The following is a 9,709-nucleotide window of genomic DNA, read 5'->3' on the forward strand; positions in this document are numbered from 1 at the left end:
AATATTAAAAAGGAATTGCAATTTGTATTTGCAATTGCGTTTCCTACTTGTGGCTGTAAAAACTAGGGCTGTGACAATTAATCGCGCAAATACGTGTTTTCCCAATGAATAAATTATGGTGAAATGCCGCCACACCCAAAATCCAGAGGGCGCTCTCGTGCAGAAACGCCATTTGTTCCACAGAAGGAGTACCATTACAAACGCTAATCCAGAAAATGTCTAAAGCATATTTATATCGCTGTTCTTTAGATTGTTTCAGGTATTTTCATGATAATAAAGAATATTTTGAATGATTGTCTTTGACGAGTGTTGCTTTTTTAAATGCACATTATAAACGACTCAAACTCAGTGATTTTAGAATGATAAGGACTTCCTACTGATCACAGAGCCAGGGTACACGCACAAGTTGTGCATGAAACACAGAATCGTAGCCTTGCGATTCAGAATCGATTTCAGACAGATATTTTTAATGGGAAACGCGATGCATCATCACAGCCCTAGTAAAAACTGTGACATAATTCAAACACAAATGCAAACCATTTGCATTTACGTTTCGCGAAAGTACAATATATGCCAAATTTCAAATGGAAAATCAAAGTCCATTTGCCATTGAATTTCCTATGTCTTTCGAGTTACGACCATATTTCAATTAACCATTTGCTATTTCACTTATTTTGGCATCACGTACGGATCCTGCCAAATCTGAAATGAAATTACAATCCTCTTTGCATTTGCGTTTCCAATGCCTACACACAAACTCAATCACAGTGTTGGGGGTGTGGTTATAGTATAGGGCGTGTTTGTATATGGAAGCGACGTCACTCACAGTAAACCAAACGGCCACAAGGGGAACACAAGAAAAGCTAAAATGATAACGCAGAAAAACGTTACGTACAGTACTATGCAAAAGTCTTAGGCCACCACCACCAGACTTGTTGTTTTAGAAGTTTTAATGCCCATCTATATTTCTTTTTCAATCTATTTTATTAAGATACAAACAGAAAATACAGGAAATATGTACAAAAAATAAACATTTACATTTTCAGGACTAAACGTCTTCTTTATGTGACCTCTCTTGGCACTAGGGCTGGGATAAACGATTATTTTTAAATGATTAACCTAGCGATTATTTTTTCGATGCATCGGTTAATATAACGATTCATTTTATCAGTCTGATTCGACTTCGATTCTCGATGATCTCCCCATTAATTAACTAACAGCAATTTATACATGTTGATTTACAAATCTGAATGGAAACATTTCAATATATGTTTCTTGCTCTTAAAATTTCAAAATAAAAAAAGATTATACAAGTGTAAAATAATGCGTTCTTAGTCAGAGGTAGCATTTCATAAAGCGTTTGCAGTGCATACTGTGCAGTTTAGTAACAAAAATCTCAAGTTATCGGACAGTCGGGCTCTAATAAATTTAGTAAAAATTATGCAGTGGCAAGTAAATTGGCACAATAATTATGAAAATGAAAAAAAGTTCTGTTGCTTGGTATTCGGCTGGGTCATTCAGCATCCCTAGATTTTATTCCTTGAATTAAAGTTTTTTTATGTTTTCTAGGAACGATGACTAGGATCGACTTGCCCCATGTTTGTTTGCAGAAGTTTACGTAGCAACATAAAAAGTGACATCACCCGTCCAGTGGAAACGCTTGCTGAATCTGAGGTTTACCGCAGTACTGACGTGAGTGAGAGAGATTCGGACAGACACAGACTGTCCGATGTGATTCATCTCTCCGGCCCAAACCACTGATAAAGCCGGAATGCGCGAGGGCAGATGAGAGCCGTAGGAAAAGCTCTCCGTCGCCGTCCCCTCCTCCTCGGGAAAGGAATGCACATCACATTACTCTCATCTTATCTGAGGGAGGCTTCTCTCACACAGCATAACACGTTCTTCTGCTTATGTGTGTTCATGTTTGAATCATCTATAGCTGACAAAGCAGGTTCAGGCTTGGGCTGCTTTTCAAAATGCACGTTTGACAAAAATTAGGATGACTAAACACAAATAACCTATGATGACACTTATGTTACAACCTGCAAACAGCAGCGCTCTCAGCGTAAACGTCCTGGCTTCACCTTACTTACAAAAACAACACTCAAAGCAGTCACATCAAAACTGTTGTAAAGCGAATGCAACACAGGACGTGTGCTACACAATTGCACAATTCAATCTGAGCTTCCTGCGACAGGCGGCATTCAAATTCCAGGCCAGAAAGAACAGATTTCATGACAGCAAGGTGCCTTTAGCAAGTTCCCTTGGCTCAGCTATGATTGAGGCAACTTATGACACCAAGCCAAGTCACAAAGCACAGGCGAATGTTTGAAAAGGTCTAGCGATGCTCGGCTGAAGACTAGAACCTGATTTCCCCCTCCGACCGACCACATATGTTACAGGAAATCAGAGTCAAAGTCATCGGTGTTATAAAAGGTAACGCAAGCAGAACCTTGCCACAGGACGTTACGTGTGCAGGTTGTTGAGAAGATATTGTATCACATCGTGTCACAGGTTACAGATTAGCACATGGCTGTGATAAACAGATCGAATGCATGAAGACTTAGACTCCATCTACTGCAACAGTCTTGCTTGACATTATTATTATCCTGATAACCAAGCATTTCCATATTGTGTGAGTAATTTTTACATTAAGCCAAACAAATGTTTCAAAGCAGGAGATGTTAGATGCTGCTCTTTTCTATAGACCATGCTATAAAAGAGAAAAGCACAAGAAGTATCCCCCACTTATTTTTTTTACCCACCGTTTGTCGTAGTTACCAACACATTCACATGTTCAAGCTCGGTCAGGTTACAAGACTCGAGTGACCCAGTGACATCTGACATCGGTAAATCTAGACTTTCAGTAAACAACAACTTACATTCAGCTCTTCCTTACACACTTGGCATGAGAAGATCTGTAAAGTGCACAAACTGTGTTTGCTTCTGTGGATAAAATAACTCATAGCCTATATTTTTGACCCGAGGGAGATAAATGGTGACAGACTTGTTATTTTTGGTGAACCCAACTCACTGTACGATGGGCCGGGCAGCCCTTAACCAGAGTTGTGATGTCAAGAGCTCATTGTAAAGCGGTTGCATGCAAAACGTCAGCAATGATACGTTTCACAGGAATGTCACAGTGATTAAATGTTAAGTGTACGATTGGCTAATTTTTCCTGTTACGACACACGCAGATTAGGGTGAGTTTTTCTGTCAGGTCTTGACACACTATTAAAGTCAAGAGTTTTCATTAACACCAGACAGCATCATCAATGTTTTTCTGTTAAATGAGGCTCAGGGTCTGAGTGCAGATGCATTTGTAAAGATACAAATGTCTCCATTAGCATAAACATTCATCAGCATCAGACCTGAGACTATGATTCACATAACTCTGCTTGTTCATAAGGCTTTATGTAAAGTGGTGATGACAGAGTCTTTCAATTAGACCTACACAGAAAACAGTAAAGTAACCAGGCCAAACTCCAGTAGCAGGTGGAAAACTGAAGAAATATCTGGCAATGACAGCTGCTTAAAGAAGTGATGTTAAATATAAAATTGCCCTTTTTTATCCAACAGCATTGCTTCCTTAAACCTGCTCATTTCTGGGAAAGATATGCTTCTTAAAAACATGAAAGTTTTAAAAATAGCTACTTTTTCCATCTGAATAAGAGATCTATTTAGAAATATCAATACTTTAAAAGGTATTTAGGAATCCACAGATGTATCGGCCTATAATTGGTATCGCCAATTTTCAGAAATTATTTGTAAATTGGGTGACAATAGCTGGGTTTCCATCGAAACGTAAAGCGAATCTTTTCAAAATGTGCAAAAACAGAAAACAAACAAACACAAATTAAGAGGTCGCACACCGGACAAGATGTGCCGCGTCACGTTTAAAACAAGTCACAGGCATCGCACACCTGATGTGTACATTAAATAGCACGAGATTAGTCAGACAAAGTCTACTTCAAGATGCCAAATATTAGCAGCCTATGTTAATCGTTAACTATTTGGGTCAAATATTATGCTTTTAGATTCATGGTGCGATGCGGCACTTCTCGTCCGGTGTACGACCCCCTTTAGCAGGGTTTCCTGCAGCATATTTCAGTTAAGGTGGCATGCCTAAGCTTGGTAACCCTACCGCCTTAACTAGGTTGTCAATAAATAAATAAAAATCGCTGCGCAAAAGGCCGTCAAGTGCATCTCGAAGAATAGCGCGTACGCGCATGACACCGCATGCGGGGACGCGCGCCACACAGCCGAAAGGAGAAAGACGTGGTCCGGACCATCACTGTCTGGAGGCTAACTAGCCAGTTAATAAAACATCTTGGAGAATATCGCAGACGCGCTTCACACGGCCGAAATGAGCTAAAGAAGTGGTCCGTCATGTTTGAAGGATAGCCAGTTGATAATACGCGTGTCAGTGAAAACTGGAAGTTGACTTATGTTTTGGGTTTATTTAAGGCTGTTATTGTATTAGTCTATAGTTCTTCTAATTTTAAAGTAAGTTAGCTGGTGATTTTGTTGTTTGAGCAACCTGCTAGGGTTTCACGTGCCTGTTGATTAGATATAATTGTTGAGCGCTCTTGCTCACTTTATTTATGTGCATTATTTACATGCTACAGTAATTACACTCCTTTAAGATAATGTAATTAATAGTGGTAAATAATCAGTTTTTACAATTCATCTATCATCGTTCGCCAGACATCTGCTTCAGTTTGTGTTTATTAACCTTTTAGTTTCACTTCATCACGCAGCTATTCCTGTTAGAGGTAAAAACATTTAATTCATTAATAATCTAGTACGTGTTCATTTTTTGTCATAGTTTTTTCAAAATTAAGTTTTATTTGAGTGTTTTAAAAAATAAATATTTTATTTATTTATTTTATTAAAATATTTTAATTTTCCTCATGACGCAGACGCATACGCCCCGCCCCTTTGATTGCCACGCCCTTGGCCCCAGGCACAAGGAGCAAGGGCATCCCGACGACGTCAAGCACCATATATGATAAAGACATTATCAGCTGATACAGCAAGACGATCAGTCATGTGGGTTTAATGTTCGCTAAATCAGAATTTATTCAGCAAACACTTTCCATCTCCCATTATTCGCATTTACTCTTTTTGGCATAAGTCAAAAACCACCGCAAGCAAGCGTAAAACTTTTTGCGAATTAAGGGATTTTTATTCGAAATTTGGCATTTCCATTACTCATTTCTTATGCGATGCTTCAAAATGCACATAAAATCAGTATGATGTAAATACTTTCTGCACTTCTAGGATTTCACAACATACTAGTGTGATGCACTGATGTATCGGCCGATTTTGATGAATTTGAAACCATCAGCATATCGGCAATAGCACGAGAAAGGCAGATGCCGGTTGTTTATTAATTAACTGCGTGAAGGCATGTCTGTGGTGCATAATCCATCAATTTAAATAATTATTATTAAAATAATTCAATAGTAAATCATGTAGTTAATCAGGTGAGAGATTACTCATTCACATTAGCCATGCGGTTAGAGTATTTCGGGAAAATATCTGTGGTCCAGGCTTTTTTCAAAATCTCGAAAAAAGGCCAAAAATCGCTGCATTTTATATTACTTTTAATTATGTTTGTCAGTTGAATGTTAAACAGATCCAATCCATGTTCAGTAAAAATAATTTGATGCAGAAATAAACTAGCTAATAGGCCAACTGTATAGCATTGCATACAAGTGTTCAATATATCGTTATCGGCCAATAGTCCTTTGTTAAAATCTGTATTGGCCCAAAAAAAAATTCATGTTGGTGCATCAGAACATACATAATCATTTGAAATAAGGATTAAAAAGCAAAAATATCGGTAGAAGTCAAAACAATCAAATATCAGTATCGGCACAGAAATTTTAATTCCTTCTGACATCTAACTACATTCAAATAAGCTTGTAGTGCTTTTGATTCAATATCTTTGGATGGTAAAAAGTGTATTAATGTAAAATATCACTCTTAACTATGTTTAAGTATGAAATAATAGAAAGTGACAATATCATTTTAAAATAAAACAGCTCATATGGACGTTTATGAGTGAGAGTCGCAAAGCACTGGCCGAGCACATTCTCCAGCATCATTTCAGTGCACGACTTTAATGGCCAGATTTACCGATAACACTTCATGAATGAATTGACATTGAATGTGATGTCAGAGAGCAGGACACACAGCAGCCCTGTGAAGAAACACAGCCATTCAACCTCTCACTACAACACTGACATAAAACAGACAACCAGAGTCGACACAGTCCTAATAAATAACATGAATGGAGGGAAGACCTAACCATCCACACAGAACCGGGAGTCCATTTGCTTTTAAAAAAACACCACAAAGTCTTTATAATTGAGTTTATTGATTAATCGATGTCTTAAAATCAATCGATCTCAACCACAGCCATATGAAAACATGATTCTGACCATATCAACAAAATGAAGCATACCAGTCAGGGTACAGAGTTTAGGATGAGATAATGATTAACCGTTAGGTTAGACAGACTAGTACTGCAAGAACGCACCCTACCTGAATAAACAGATAATAAGAGCCTATTGATTTCTATCTCGTAAATCTAGCATCTATAAGAAAATAAGCCATGACTTTATCTCGTAAGTGTTCAGTTTAATGACTCATTGTCTGGACATACAGGTAGTTGTTTCCGGATGCCATCGCAATTCGTAGGAAAGCCAAACCCTCATACCAATCCAGGTGAATATGTAGCCTACAACAAAAGCTTTCTGACCTCACACAAAGCAAATATTCCCGTCAATCTGCACACAATTCAGAGATGGCAGACATTTAAAGTGTTAAAACTTTGTGAGCAGATCATACTTCATTTCCATATTCAAAACTGCAATAGTTTCTAAGCAGGTGAGATCAGAGTCCAAGACTCAAATCAGGTGTGATAAGAAGCCATAATGACAGGTTGACAGACCAGTTAGTATGGCATACATTAGTCTTATGTAATCTAACACATAACCACCAACAACCAGATCTACTCTAAACCACCATTTTAACCTGTGACAGACACATACAAGGGTCGTTTAGGGTCAATTAATTAACCTGTACAGGTATAAGCAACCTTAAAAAACATCAAGTTTATCATTTGGATCACCTTATCTCCATAAGCCTCCACCAAGCATTAACATGAGAAGTAATAACAAGACTATTAAAAATGTCAATGATTAGTTTCTTTACCAGGTTTAACTGCATGTATGGCTTTAGTTTAGTACAAAATATCAACAACCCAATAATAAAACTTTGAGACAAATCCTAACAGGAAAATTCGTACTTTAGGCTTCATTGTAATAGGAGAGATGAGTAAAGTTGACTTTTAATGTATATGAAGTGTTTCAGTGGCAGGTGAGCTGCTAACCGGCTAACTAAGCTAGCAACTCTTCAGCAAATAGTCCAAACCTACGATCATATTAAATAAAGGTAAACCATCGACAAAAACACACATTCAGACAGCTTTCTCAACACCAAACAAGACTTTTGCTCGTTTTTACCTCAGACGAGGCTCGTTAGCAGCTGACTCGTAGCAGCCGGATGCTACGTTATGAAGTCAAAGTCAAACCGTCAGTTAGCTCGCTAGCTGGCTAACAACATCATTATCATTACACAAAGTCTTCGTCATTATCATCATCATCATTAAAACGATCATAACTACGGTGGTGATCATCATCATCAACACCACAGTGTCAGTTCAAATATGCGGAGGTAAAGATGAATCGACTCACCTGTTCAGTAGCGACTCAGATGAACGGCTCGTATCCGATTAGAGGAATTCACAGATTACCACGATCAATAAAATGAAATATTGTATTCCCAAAGACTCGTTCGGGTCGGTCTGGAGCACTCCCCCTGCCCTCCTGTCCGTGTGTGTCGATACTCGCCGGGTTGAGTTCTCACCCTCAGCCCGCCCTGAGCTCGCGCTGGGCGGCGTCACACTGTGACACGAGCTCTGATGAATCATTCACAACATCAGCGCGAGGCCTGGGAGGAGCTTTCACGATACCATACAATCAATAACAGCATACTAGACTAGAGTTACTGTGTACAGTACTTGCAGACGGTGTCATTGCTTAAATAACACGGATTTGTATCGACTGGGTGAACCACTGATGGATTAATCTAGTGCTGGGCAAAGATTAATCGCGATTAATCGCATACAAAATAAATGTGATTTTTGGCATAATACATGAGTGTGTACTGAGTGTAATTATTATAAATACACACACACATTCATGTATGTATTTAAAAAACATTTCAATGTGTATATATATTTATTTATATTTTTATATATTCTTTATAAATAAAAAATTATAAATAAAACAATTCTGAAATGAATATGAGTGTGTGTGGTTAAATATACATAATAATAACACACAGCACACACACGTATATTATGCAAAAAAATCACTTTTATTTTGTATGCGATTAATCTTTGCCCAGCACTAAAATAACAGCTATGGAGTGCTGCTGATCCTGGAGTGTCATTGTGCCGTTGTTCCTGGAATGCCGTTGTTTCTGGATTGCCGCTGATCCTGGAATACTGCTGATCCTGGAATGAGCTGATCCTGGAATGCTGCTGATCATGGAATGCTGCTGATCCTGGAATGAGCTGATCCTGGAATGCTGCTGATCCTGGAATGAGCTGATCCTGGAGTGCTGCTGATCCTGGAATGATGCTGATCCTGGAATGCAACTCATCCTGGAATGCTGCTGATCGTGGAATGAGCTGATCCAGGAATGGTGCTGATCCGGGAGGGCCCGTGTTCCTGGAGTGCTGCTGATCCTGGAATGCTGCTGATCCTTGAGCGCTGCTGATCCTGATTTTGCAGTGCTGCTGATCCCGTGCTCCTGATCGTGGAGAGCTGCTGATTCTGGAATGTTGCTAATCCTGAAGTGTTACTGATGCTGGAGCGCTGCTGATCCTGGAATGCCGCTGATCCTGGAATGCTGCTGATCCTGGAATGCCGCTGATCCTGGAATGCTGCTGATCCTGGAATGAGCTGATCCTGGAGAGCTGCTGATTCTGGAATGTTGCTAATCCTGAAGTGTTACTGATGTTGGAGCGCTGCTGTTCCTGGCATGCCGCTGATCCTGGAATGCTGCTGATCCTGGAATGCTGTTGTTCCTTGAATGCTGCTGATCCTGGAATGCTGTTGTTCCTAGAATGCCGTTGTTCCTGGATTGCCACTGATCCTGGAATGCTGCTGATCCTGGAGCGCTGCTGATCCTGATTTTGCAGTGCTGCTGATCCCGTACTCCTGATCGTGGAGAGCTCATGATTCTGGAATGTTGCTAATCCTGAAGTGTTACTGATGCTGGAGCGCTGCTGATCCTGGAATGCCGCTGATCCTGGAATGCTGTTGTTCCTAGAATGCTGCTGATCCTGGAATGCTGTTGTTCCTAGAATGCCGTTGTTCCTGGATTGCCACTGATCCTGGAATGCTGCTGATCCTGGAGCACTGCTGGTCCTGATTTTAAAGTGCATCTGATCCTGGAGAGCTGCTGATTCTGGAATGTTGCTAATCCTAAAGTCTTACTGATGCTGGAGCGCTGCTGATCTTTGAGTGCTGCTGATTCTGAAGTTAAAGATACTATTTTGGAATGCTGCTGTTTGTGATCCTGGAATGCTGCTAATCCTGGAGTACTGCTGGTCCCAGAATGCTGCTGA

The 9,709-nt window shown here is 39.7% G+C and overlaps 1 protein-coding gene across 3 annotated transcripts in view; it reads right to left on the minus strand.

The window, feature by feature from the left end:
* The window catches only part of numb (NUMB endocytic adaptor protein), a 49,650-nt gene extending 41,666 nt beyond the window's left edge, over nucleotides 1-7,984 (minus strand). Inside the window, exon 1 of one of the 3 annotated variants that reach the window (XM_055172811.2) lies at nucleotides 7,767-7,984. The gene's annotated coding sequence lies outside the window, so the exon portion shown is untranslated. Of the gene's footprint in view, nucleotides 1-7,535; nucleotides 7,682-7,766 lie in introns of those variants that run through there. The other 2 variants (XM_055172813.2, XM_055172812.2) reach the window with 2 other exon arrangements.
* Nucleotides 7,985-9,709: the final 1,725 nt, after the last annotated feature.

This window comes from Misgurnus anguillicaudatus, chromosome 7, assembly GCF_027580225.2.
Source record: "Misgurnus anguillicaudatus chromosome 7, ASM2758022v2, whole genome shotgun sequence".
NCBI classification, from domain to species: Eukaryota; Metazoa; Chordata; class Actinopteri; order Cypriniformes; family Cobitidae; genus Misgurnus; species Misgurnus anguillicaudatus.